This window comes from Mus caroli, chromosome 11, assembly GCF_900094665.2.
Source record: "Mus caroli chromosome 11, CAROLI_EIJ_v1.1, whole genome shotgun sequence".
NCBI classification, from domain to species: domain Eukaryota; kingdom Metazoa; phylum Chordata; class Mammalia; order Rodentia; family Muridae; genus Mus; species Mus caroli.
In genome coordinates, this window is record NC_034580.1 from 116751233 (window position 1) to 116760549 (window position 9317).

The window sequence follows — 9317 nt, forward strand, 5'->3', positions numbered from 1 at the left end:
TGGTTGTGAGCCACCATGTGGTTGCTGGGATTTGAACTCTGGACCTTCGGAAGAGCAGTCGGGTGCTCTTATCCACTGAGCCATCTCACCAGCCCCACCTTCATCTTTTGAGACATGGTCACTCTATTATAGTGTCTGGCCTTGAACTACAGACAGCTCTACCCACCCCTGCGTCCCTAGTGCTGGGATTGAAGGCATGCACCATCACAGCGGGCTGTTTCCTAATGCTAAGGTCTCTCACGGAATCTGGAACATGCTGTCTCAGCTAAACTTGCCAGTATCCCCCAAATCCACCATGTGCATGTTGCCACACTTGGCCTATGTGGGTGCTGGGATCTGAACTCCAGTCCTTAGCCTTGAGCTGCAAGCACTTTTACCCACAAAGATATGTCCTCCAGTCCTTACAAGAATTGTTTTGTAGCCAGGGAGTGGCAGTGCATGCCTTTGATCCCAGCACTAGGAAGGCAGAGGTAGGTGGATCTGAGTTCCAGGCCAGCCTGGTCTACAGAGTGAGTTCCAGGACAGTCAGGACTACACAGGGAAACCTTGTTTCAATCAACAAACAGTTTGGTTTTTGTTCTCAAAGTGAATGTTTTGAAGAAAAAAAGAATCATTTTCTAGCTTCCCTAGAAACAGAAGCTCATTAGATCTACAGAGCCAGGGAGGAGCTAGAGTAGGTGTGTCCAGGCCTAGCCCATTAGCCACTTCCTGCCTGTCCTCCCACCCCTCCCCTGTACGAGTGTTCTCCTGGTGAGGCCTGAGGTAAAGGGCTGGCAGATCAAGCTGAGTCTAGGACAGGGAGGCTCTACTGTCAGGCCATCAGACAAGGGTGAGCTGTTCTTTTTCTTTTTTCCTCTGGATCTCCAGATAAGAGAAGCCTGGTAGTACACAGTGTGGTCACTGTTACAGTCAGAATCTCCACAGCGGGTGGGCTATGTAAGTAGGACTTAAGAAATGGCCCAGGCTGGTCTGTAATTCATGATGCTCCTCTTTTCTCTGCCTACCACGAGCTGGAATTAGAGTCTTGTGACATAAGGATGCACTAAAAACAGCCCACAACATTAAAAAACCAACCAAACAAAAAACCTAACCCAAACATTGCACCGTGCTGTGTAGCCTTCAGTTTGGTGCAAGAAGTTGACAAAAGTTCGGAGCCTAGTACTGAGCAGGGAGGGGCTGGGCTAGTTCCAACCAGTAGCCACATTCCTTAGGAGTTTCCACGCCCATGACCCTTTGTCCCACGGACAACTTTAGCCCTCCTCAACCCTTTTTCACCCAGCTGGCCACGGTCTGGCCTGGCTTCTGCTTGAAACTGGGACCACTGTACCTGGGACTCCATCTCGTACACTTCAAACCGAGAGCTGACCTAGCACTGAAGGGCACCTGCCAGATACTGCCTGCTCAGGCCGGTCCCACCTAGAACCCCGTCCCTGGTCCCTGTGGGCATGGACCTTCCGCCCTGCCTCTGGTTTCCCAGGACCTGTCCCTTTCCTAGGACTCCTCTATCCTCCCCAGTGAGCCTGTTACCCTAAGTCCTCAGTTTCAATTGTCCTCTGTGAAAAGGTCACAAGTTCACATTAAAGCCAACCAGGAACTGTCTACAGCTTCAGAACTGCAGGTTAATGGGCTGGGTGTGGTGGCACACACTTTTAATCTCAGCACTCTGCAGGCAGAGGCAGGGGGATTTTAGTCAATTCAAACCTAGACTACACAGAGCATGGTTCAGTCACACCCTGCCACACAAAAACAAACAGCAACAAGGCAGCCAGGTGAACAACAGCAACAAAACTAGTGACTGAGAATTAAGGAGCTGAGGCAGGAGGATCAAAAGCTCAAAGTCATTTTAAGCTACATAGAGTTTGAAACGAGACAGAGCTACAGGAAACCCTGTTTCAAAAAGCAAAGCAAAACGAAACAAAAACCCCATCCTCCCCCCCAAAAACCAACCTGTAAATTAAGACCAACAATGAAGTATCAGTTGTCATTTATCAGACTGAGAAAAGGTCTGGGCACTGGAGCAGAGAGCTGCTTGCCGGCAGGCAGCTGCTGGCACAGGGCCGGATTTTTTTTAGAACAGTTTGGTAACACTTCAAACTACCTACACCTTTGACCCAGCTATTTCCCTTCTAGATAATTGTCCAACCATGGATCCCACAAGGATAGGGACACACATTGCAGCACCACATCTAATGTGGATGATGACACACATGAGACCCTGAGACAAGATGAGCATGGTCACGCTGTGGATGACCCCAAAGATCTACCAGCCCACACATACTCCCAAAAGATCTTCAGATACAATAAAAAAGCCCGCTTAGGGCTATTGGAAGGAAAGGGGCAAAAGTGTGTTTAAAGGCACGGTGCACCTGCCCCTGGCAGCTGGGTAGGTGGAAGGCGACAAACCAGGCAGTGGGCGGACGGGAGTCGGCTGTGGGGAGGTTGGTGTTCCAGCTGCCGCCTGCACAGGTTGTTTCCAACTGAGGGAGGCCAGAGGCAACCAACCTGCCACAGGAGCCCCTTTCTTCCAGTGAGGCAGTCGGTTCTCTGATACATCTGGCCACTTGCATTCCTGGGACAGACAACAGGGAGGCGGGACAATGCTAATTCCTGGAAAAGACATTCAGGGGCACCAATAGCTGCACTCCAAGAAGGGAGATGAGGGATGTCTGGAAACTGAGCTTTGGAGACAATTGCTTCTGGATGAGGGGGTCTTCCCCTGGCTGGGACCTGTGAGCTTCAGAGATGTGTCTCCTCAGATGAACAAGGGGAAGAGCTGTTTAGAGACGACTGGCCTGCGTTGGGAGGCATCAGGAACCCTTCCAGTTTGATCCTTATGATTGCTTTTGGTGCTGAGGGTAACCCAGGGCCTTTGAAATGGCTGGCAAGCCTCTGCCAATGAGCTACTCTTTGAGAGAGTGCCCCACTGTGCTGCCCAGACTGGAGAAGAACTCTGCCTCGGAGCTGGGAACAAATTCTGTTCTGGCTATTTTTTATTAGTGTCTTCTATCTCCAGTGTGTGCACTCGCGCATGTGCGTGTGTGCTGTGTGTGTATGGATGCTTGTGTGCATGTGTGTCTGCTGGCACATGGAGGTATGGCTCTTGTCACTCAGCTAGGCTCAGCCTTGCATCATATGTCTCAATGGTTAATGTATGGAAGGCTGCAGCAGGCTGATGTCTCCTCCCAGGCATTTCATTGCTGTGGAACTTGAAAATCCACTTGTTTGGCTTCAAGAGAAAGTCTGTCCATATTTCAGTTAGGATTACACTAAAGGTCTCTTCACTGGAGAAAACCACTGCCCTGATCAGTCTTCATACTCTCATGCAGGAAGTACGTGGATTTCTAAAGCCTTTTTTTTCCTTTTTCTTTCCCTGAACAGTGTCTTGCCTGCCCCAGACTCCAGGGTGCTGGGATTGTCAATGTGCACCACTATCAGGGGCAAGTGTTAGCTGTGTGGCGCACGCGCGCGCGCGCGTGTGTGTGTGTGTGTGTGTGTATGTGTGTGTGTGTGTGGTGTGGGGGTAGGAGGAATGAATTGGGAGCTTCCTGGATATGATGCTAGGGCTAGGATATCAGGGCACCACTGAGCTGTGGTCTAGCCCTGGGGCTTTGCAGTGACCCTCTCAGTAATCAGTTTTACTTCCTAAAATTCTTTCTATCCTCCAGTACCCACACAGGCTTTGCTCTCCACCGATCCTTTATCCTGAACACTAGTTGCCTGGTATTAGGAATTCATTAACCAAGGCAAAGCCTCAAGTGTCCCCACCCTTAGGGCCATTCCTGAAGAGATGGAAGGGACTGAAATAAATAGAAAGAGAGAAAGGCCTGGGGCGAGCTGAAAGCTCAGAGGGGTTTGACCTGCTGCGCTGGCCTGGGGAGGGTTCTGCTGAGGGGAGAAGGCAGCTGCTAGGGAGATGGAGTGGGGCGAGGGATGCCCTTAGGTGTGTGAAGGAGTAGAGTGGGAAAGCCTACTGGTGTCTGAGGTGGGTGCTGGGCCCCTGGGCTGCCCAGTAACACTGGAAGCAGGAGGATGGGCCAGGCCTTGGGCCAGCTCTGTTCAGAGAGACTTGAGGCTTTTGCAAGAATGAAGGTGAGAGAGGAAGCCTGCTTTACAGGTGGGTAGGTGTATATATGGGGTAGGAGTCAGGGTCTGTGGGGGGTGGGGGAGGTAGGAGTCAGGGTGTGTGTGGAGAGTGGTGTAGGAGTCAGCGTGTGTGTGTGGGAGGTTAGGAGTCAGGGTGTGTGTGTGGGGGGGGGAGTAGGAGTCAGGATGTGAGTGTATTTGGTAGGAGTCAGGGTCTGTGGGGGGTGGGGGAGGTAGGAGTCAGGGTGTGTGGAGGGTAGGTAGGAGTCAGGGTGTGTGTGTGAGAGGGTAGGAGTCAGGGTGTGTGTGTGGGGGAGTAGGAGTCAGGATGCATGTGTGGTGGGGTAGGATCAGGGTGTGTGTGTGTGTGTGTGTGAGGGTAGGAGTCAGGGTGTGTGTGTGTGGAGTAAGATCAGGGTGTGTGTGGGGGGTGTAGGAGTCAGGGTGTGTGTGTGTGTGTGTGTGTAGGATCAGGGTGTGTGTGTGGGTATAGGAGTCAGGGTGTGTGTGTATGTGGTAGGAGTCAGGGTGTATGTGTGTGGGTAGGAGTCAGGGTATGTGTGTGGGGGTATGATCAGGGTGTGTGTGGGGGGGTAGGATCAGGGTGTGTGTGGGGCGGGTAGGATCAGGGTGTGTGTGTGGGGCGGGTAGGAGTAAGGGTGTGTGTGTGGGGGCGTAGGATTATGGTGAGTGTGTAGAGGGGGATAGAAGTCAGGCTGTGTGTGGAGGGGTAGGATCAGGGTGTGTGTGTGTATGTGGTAGGAGTCAGGGTGTGTGTGTGTGTGTGTGTGTGTGTGTGTGTGTGTGTATGTGTGTGTGTTAAGATCAGGCTGTGTGTGTGGGGGTATAGGAGTCAGGGTGTGTGGGTGTAGGAATCAGGGTGTGTGTGTGGGGGTAGGAGTCAGGGTGTGTGTGTGTGGGGGGTAAGATCAGGGTGTGTGTGTGGGGGTATAGGAGTCAGGGTGTGTGGGTGTAGGAGTCAGGGTGTGTGTGTGTGTGCGCGCGCGCACACATGTGGGTAGGATCAGGGTGTGTATGTGGGTATAGGAGTCAGGGTGTGTGTGTGTGTGGGTAGGAGTCAGGGTGTGTGTGAGGGTAGGATCAGGGTGTGTGTGTGGAGTAGGAGTCAGGGTGTGTGTGGGGGGGGTGTAGGAGTCAGGGTGTGTGTGGAGGGGATAGGATCAGGGTGTGTGTGTGGGGGGGTAGGATCAGGGTGTGTGTGGGGGGGTAGGGTCAGGGTGTGTGTGGGGCAGGGGCAGGGTGTTTTTGTCAGGTGTTCTGTATGTGGAAGACAGGAAGCTGGCCATTGCTTGTTGTAGGGCTGAGGCCTTGCCCTTATCCTGGCAGGACCTGGACTGGAAATCACACAGTGAGGATCTTGAGGGCTAGGGGTGAGCAGGGCTAACTCCTTCCCACCTCAGCCTGGAGGTGTGAGACAGGTAATCCCAGCCTCCAGAGAGGATGACACCATAGGGTCCAGAGGGCCCCAAACCCACGATCCTCCTATCTCAGCCCCTAAGTGGTTCTCCAGGTCACTCGATATGGACACTTCCATGGCTCCTTTCAAGCTCTTGTCAGTATTGCTAACTATCCAGGACTGTGCAACAGCCAGTTTGCTGCTCACAATGCACTCAACGTGCAAAAACCAAGCAGCCAGGAAGAAGTTCCACCCTAGATTTTGGAGTGAGGTTTACAGACTGACGGGGGTCTGGTCCTATTCCACTCCTCTGACATGGTGAGGTCAGCCACATCTTCACCAGAGACCTCATCTCCTGAAGTATGACTGTGTCCAGAAATAAGGTCTTCAAGCCATTACAGTATTAGCATACAGAGTGACAAATCTCATGGCCCACCCAGCTACACATGCCCAAGCCTCCAAGATGCCAGGCCTGCACAAGGAACCTAACAGGTACTTAAGCCACTAGATAGCACTGACTTGACGACACCTGTCTTTTCCTCTCAATAAAATCCTTTGTAGGGTGAACCAGAAAACCTGAGATCTTTGCTGTTTTTTTTTTTTTTTTTTTTTTTTAACTTTTAGCTGCTAGGAGCTACTAGCCACATCCCACCCTCGGGCAGGGTGGGGATGAGAACTCACTTCCCTCCCCATCGTTCCTACTGAGAGAGCTCCAAGAAGCAGGCTTCTAGGAAGATGGTCTAAGGCACAAATGAGGGCAGCCATGAGACCCATGGAAAGCAGGTATGTGGGTTCTAGGATAGCGTCCCTTCACTGATAAAAATGAACCAGTAGGAGAAGGGGGAGTGGACTTTGTGACCATGGGAACCTTCCCAGCCAACACAGCAAGAACAGAACCATAAGGACCCCAAGAGCCAACCAGAGGCACTATCCTTCTACTTGTCTTGCCAATTGGTGCAAGTGTGTGTTTTGGCCTGGGTGTGGGTCTTGTACTCTGAGGCAGGATCTGGCCAGTGCTATTCCCCATGGCTCTGCTGACATGGTGCTCTGCCCATGCCATCTTCCCTGGGATGCTGTGACCTGCAGCTGCATGCATCTTGGCTGGTGTGTGCTGCCCTCTACCCCCTAATCCCCACTCCACTTGTCATCTCTGGTTCCCTATGCGGCTTCTGCTGCTGTTTCAGCTGCCAGCCAGGCTGCATGTGGGGCTGTGGACAGCACATGGCCACCAGCTATGACCCAGGCCACTCTGACCCAGGCCCAGCTTTCCTGAGAACCTGCTGTCACACATGCTTCTGGGTCCTGTGAGTTTCTGCCTGGCAGGGATACCAGTTTGTTCAAGAGTCAGTGGCTCCCTCAGGGTTAGCTGCACTGTGACCTGTTCTAAAAGGCTGCGTGGAAAGTCTATGTGTGGGAAAGCTTGCCTGTCAGTGCTGGCAACCAGTCTACCTCTATTCCAGTCAGCATGTCCTGTCCAGGTCAAGCCTGCAAGGGTCACATCCTACCTTCACCTCCTCCAGGGCTTCTCTCTCAGTTAGTTTGTCTCCCACCCAACCCACCTGCACAGGGATGATGCTTCTGCTGGTAGCCCCCAGTTCCACCTCTTTCTCCCTGGACTGTGGCCTCCTGATAGTTGCTTTCTGAGTTGTCCATCCTCATCTCTGCTGAAGCTAGTCAACCAGGAAGACTAAAGTGATGATCCTTGTTCCACTGAGAACACTCTTAAAACCACCAGTGCTCTATACCAGGCAAAGCCCAGGAGTTAAGGGCATAGTAGCATGTTTATACTCCTAGCATGGGACAGGGGCAGAGACAGGAGGACTGCTGTGAGCCCCAGGCCAGCCAGGGCTACAGAGCAAGACCATGGTTCAAGAAACCAAAATAAAATCAAACTTAAACAAGAGTCACTTCTCCATCTGATCTGTACATGAACTCCTGCATCTGTGGGCTGACCACTTCCTCAGTCTTTAAAGCAAGCAGGGTGTAATTCCTGTAATCCCAGCATTTGGGAGGCGAATAATATCCCTGCAGATTCAAGGCCACACAGAAATACACAGTGAGACACAATCTCAGAACAAATAAATCCAAAAGCTAACTAAATGTATGTGGTACACAGAGTTGTAAAAAAGGTTGTAAAAGATGCAAAACTCTAGCCAGGCGCGGTGGCCAGCCCTTTAATCCCAACACTTGGGAGGCAGAGGCAGGTGGATCTCTGAACTCGAGGTCAGCCTAGTCTACAGACTGAGTTCCAGGACAGCCAGGGCTACACAGAGAAACCCTGTCTTGAAAACAGACAAACGGGCTGGTGAGATGGCTCAGTGGTTAAGAGTACTGACTGCTCTTCCTGAAGTCCTAAATTCATTTCCCAGCACCACATGGTGGCTCACAACCATCTGTAATGGGATCTGATGCCCTATTCTAGTGTCTCTGAAGACAGCTACAGTGTACATAAAATAAATAATTCTTCAAACAAACAAGATGTAAAGTTCTATACATCTAGCTTAAGGAACAGAATGTTACTGCCACTGGCTTCCATACAGTTTTATTCACAGTTGTATTTGCTGCCAGTCTGGACCTCTGCACTGTTCTCTGCCTGAGCTGAGGTGTGCTGCATGTCAGTGTGCCGCCATGCCTGGTTTTGACAGCTGAGTGGCTGCCAAGGCAAATGCATTTGTATTGGCTCTATCTGAGATTGCTCTGGTGAGGGACAGCTGCTGGTGAGGTTGCTCAGGCTTCTTTGTTGTTGAGTGCATCTCCACTCTCTTCAGTGCCCATGCTGCCTCTCAGTTCCCTCTGCTGAGTCTCCACTGCTGCAATCCTCAAAAGGATGGCACTGGCGCTGGAAAGATGGCTCAGCAGTTAAGTGCTTTTCCAGAGGCCTAAGTTCAGTTCCCAGGACCCACCCAAGGCGTCTTGCAATAAGCTCCTGGTGCCTCCAGCTCCAGGGATTTGAACACTTGGTCCCTAGTTGGTGGAATTGTTTGGGAAGGCTTAGGAGGTATGGTGTTGTTGGAAGTGGTCATTGTGGGGCAGGTTTTGAGGTTTTACTCTTGTTTGCTTGCTTGCTTGTTTGTTTGTTTGTTTGAGACAAGGCTTCTTTGTGTAACAGTCCTGCCTGTCCTTACTATATAGACTGGTCTGACCTTGAACTCACAGAGATCCACCTGCCTCTGCCAAGTGCTGGGATTAAAGGTGTGTACCACCATCACCTGGTTTAGGTTTAAAAGCTCATTACACTCCTAGTTGCCGCTCGCTGCTTGGTGGTTGTGTCAAGATCTCTCAGCCACTGCTCTAGTGCCTGTCTGCCTGCCTGCCTGCCTGCCTGCTCCCTGCTCCCCACCATGATGGCCTTTGACTCTCAAGCTTCTGAAACTGTAAGCCCCACATTAAATGCTTTCATTTGTAAGTTGACTTGGTCATACTGTTTTACCATAGCAATATAAGTAAGACATTGTAAACGAATGAGTTAACAGATTTTATTTGTTTTTTTTTTGTTTTTTGTTTTTTGTTTTTTGTTTTTTTTGAGAGAGAGAGAGGGTTCCTCTGTGTAGCTCTAACTGTCCTGGAACTCATTCCGTAGACCCGGCTGGTCTGCAACTCAGAGATCTGCTTGATTTTGCCTCCTGAGCACTGGAATTAAAGGCATAGGCCACCAGCATTGCTTGGCAACAGTAACTTTTGATGGGAAAGCAAACTTCTTCTCCTTCTACTCTTCCTCCTTCCTTTTCCTCTCTTCTTCTTCTTCTTCTTCTTCTTCTTCTTCTTCTTCTTCTTCTTCTTCTTCTTCTTCTTCTTCTTCTTCTCCTCCTCCTCCTCC

The 9317-nt window shown here is 51.0% G+C and overlaps 1 protein-coding gene across 3 annotated transcripts in view; it reads right to left on the bottom strand.

Moving 5' to 3' along the window:
- Ccdc57 (coiled-coil domain containing 57) overlaps positions 1 to 9317 on the bottom strand; it is a 107443-nt gene that overhangs the window by 24000 nt on the left and 74126 nt on the right. The gene's annotated exons all lie outside the window — the stretch shown is intronic.